This window comes from Octodon degus, unplaced genomic scaffold, assembly GCF_000260255.1.
Source record: "Octodon degus isolate 3935 unplaced genomic scaffold, OctDeg1.0 scaffold00107, whole genome shotgun sequence".
NCBI classification, from domain to species: Eukaryota; Metazoa; Chordata; class Mammalia; order Rodentia; family Octodontidae; genus Octodon; species Octodon degus.
In genome coordinates, this window is record NW_004524683.1 from 6,945,866 (window position 1) to 6,949,026 (window position 3,161).

General features: G+C 36.9%; 1 pseudogene across 1 annotated transcript; it reads left to right on the top strand.

Moving 5' to 3' along the window:
* Window positions 1-835: 835 nt before the first annotated feature.
* Window positions 836-1,369, top strand: LOC101586557 (annotated as a pseudogene). Its single transcript, XR_001117246.1, has one exon. The product of XR_001117246.1 is annotated as a 40S ribosomal protein S18 pseudogene (transcript).
* The last annotated feature ends 1,792 nt before the right edge of the window (window positions 1,370-3,161 follow it).

Consider the following 3,161-nt stretch of genomic DNA (forward strand, 5'->3'; position numbering starts at 1 on the left):
ATGGGAAAAAACAAAAAAAAACATAATATACTTTAAAAAATAAAATAAGGTAGTCAAATAAAAAATAGGAAGAAGTTCTATGGGATTTATAAGATACAATTAAATGAACAAATATTCATCATATGAGAGTTATAAAAAGAGAAGAAAGGAGTAAGGCGTAGAACCCAATTTAACAAAATAAGAGCTGAAAACTTCCCAAATCTTGGGAAAGATTTGGAGGCGTATGTCCAGGAAATTCAAGACCTTTACTTAGACTCAATTAAGGTTAAGTTATAGTCAAACTCTAAAAAGTTTGAGATAAAAAATATTCTAAAACTAGCAAAAGAAATACTACATATAAGTAGTTTCTCATTAGGGTAACAGCAGTTCTCAGCAGAAGCCTCACAGGCCTCACTGTCAGAGTCTAAGACAGTTGTATTCAAAGTCCCAAAAGAAGGGCTGGGGAGATTGCTCAGTAGAATAAGTGCTTGCCTGGCAAGTGCAAGGGCCTGAGTTCAATCCCCAATTCCACCAAAAAAAAAAAAAAAAAAGTCCCAAAAGAAAAAAAGTTAACCAAGTACATTATAGCTGGAAAATGGAAAGTGGAGGTAAGGAAGGGGAGGGGAAATAAAATGAACTACAGTTTGCTGTATCCATGTACCAACTCCCCATGACTAATGTTATTATGCACTACAACTAGCAATTTTTATAAAAAAAGAAAATACTATAGCAGCCAAAACTATTCCTTACAAAGCAAGGATAAAATGGTCTATGGCAAGCAAACACCACCACCTAACCAACCTTATAAGAAATGTTTAAAGTACTCCTATATCTAAAAACCAAAGAACAGCTTCCACAGGAGGCCTACACGCCGCCGTCGCTGCCGCCGCCATGTCTCTAGTGATCCCTGAGAAGTTCCAGCACATTTTGCGAGTACTCAACACCAACATCGATGGGCGGCGGAAAATAGCCTTTGCCATCACTGCCATTAAGGGTGTGGGGCGAAGGTACGCCCACGTGGTGTTGAGGAAAGCAGACATCGACCTCACCAAGAGGGCTGGAGAGCTCACCGAGGATGAGGTGGAGCGCGTGATCACGATTATGCAGAATCCTCGCCAGTACAAGATCCCAGACTGGTTTCTGAACAGGCAGAAGGATGTGAAGGATGGCAAGTACAGCCAGGTTCTAGCCAACGGTCTGGACAACAAGCTGCGAGAAGACCTGGAGCGGCTGAAGAAGATCCGAGCCCACAGGGGCCTGCGCCACTTCTGGGGTCTGCAAGTCCGAGGCCAGCACACCAAGACCACCGGACGCCGCGGCCGCACCGTGGGTGTGTCCAAGAAGAAGTGAGGCTGCAGGCTTGCTCCGGCAATAAATAGTACATATACCTGCAAAAAAAATAAAAATAAAAATAAAAACCAAAGAACAATAAGTAGTATCATGAAAACATGTGAAAGTATAAAGCTCACTGTTAGACGTATAATAAATGAAGAGAAAATAATGAAATATGATCAATATAGAAAAATCAAACCATACAGATGATCAGAGTAGAAGAAAAAAATGGATGCACAGAACAACCAGAAAAAAAATTGAACAGATGACAGAAGTAGCCATTACTTATCAGTAGTAACTTTCAGTGTAAAGAGATTAAACTATCTACTTAAAATATTTAGACTAGTTGAGTGAAAGAAAGAAAGTAAGAGACAGACAGGCAAAGACCAGTAATGTGCTGCCTATAAAAGCTCAGTTCACCAAAAAAGACATAAAGTGAAAGTAAAGAAATAAAGATATCCCACAAAAATGGGAACCAAAAAATAAGCAGCAGATTAATGAACTTCAAGTCAAAATTGTAAAATAAGACACAGAAAATAACTGTACAATAATGGATTAGATAAGAAGAAATAACTGTTGCAAATGCATAAACACCCAATGCCAGAGTACTCAATTATATTTTTAAAAACCACTTTTAGACCTATAAGGAGAGGAGAATCTAATACAGTAAGAGTTGGAGATTCCAACCCTTTCTCTTCGTCAATCAGCAGATCATTCAGACCAGAAAAGCACAAAAAACACTAGAATTACACCGTGCTGCAGACCAAATGTGCTTAGGAGACAATGACAGGACACGCCAAGCGAGAGCTGCAGACCACACCCTCTATGTCAGTTTCTAGGACAGACCATATTAGGCTATACAATAAGTCACAACAAATTCAAAATAATAGATACATCGTGAATCCTCTCTAGCCATGCTGAAATAAAAGCAAAAATAAACAAATAGACTTTAGAAATTATGCAAATTAATGGAAAGTAAACACGCTCTTGATCAACCAATGGATCACTGAAAAAATTTAAAGAGAAATTTAAGAATTTCTTGAAACAAATGAAAATGAAAACGCAACATACTAAAACCTATAGAACATATCAAATGCAGTATTCAGGGACATCTACAGTAATAAGAGTCTATAACAAAAAGAAAAATAGAAAAAACTCAACCTATTTTTGTTTGCTTGTGTTGTTTTGGGGGGAGTTGGTGTCAGGAATCAAACTCAGGACCTTGTACTTGCCAGGCAGGTGCAGCACTGCTGAGCTATGTCCCCAGCCCTCAAAGTAAGCATAATAATGATGTATATAACTCAAAAAACTAGAAGAGTAAAATAAACCAACCCCCAATTTAATAGTAGCAAAGAAAAGCAAAGTATGGAAAAGAAATAATGTAATCAAGATTTTTTTAAATTATGAAAGGTTAACAAAGTGAAGAAATGGTTTTTCCAGAAGATAAGCAAAGTTGGCAAATCTTTAGTTAGCTAACCAAGAAAAAATGAGATAAAAACAAGAGCAAGAAAAAAAAGGAGCCATCAGAACTGATACCACAAAAAGACAAAGTATCATTTAAGGATAATTATAAAAAACTATATGACAATTGGAAAACCTAGAGGAAATGGTTAACTTTCAAAGCACATGTATTCTACTAAAATTGAATCATGAATATGTAGAAAATTTGAGCAGACTACTAACAAATAAATGGTTGAGTTAGCAATTAGTTGTCTCCCAAGAAAGAGTACACCACGACTAGAAGCCTTCACTGCTGAATTTCACCAAACTTTTAAAGAATTAACACCAATTTTTCTCAAACTATGTTTAAAAATTGAGGGAGCAGGAACTATTTCAAGTGGATTCCATTA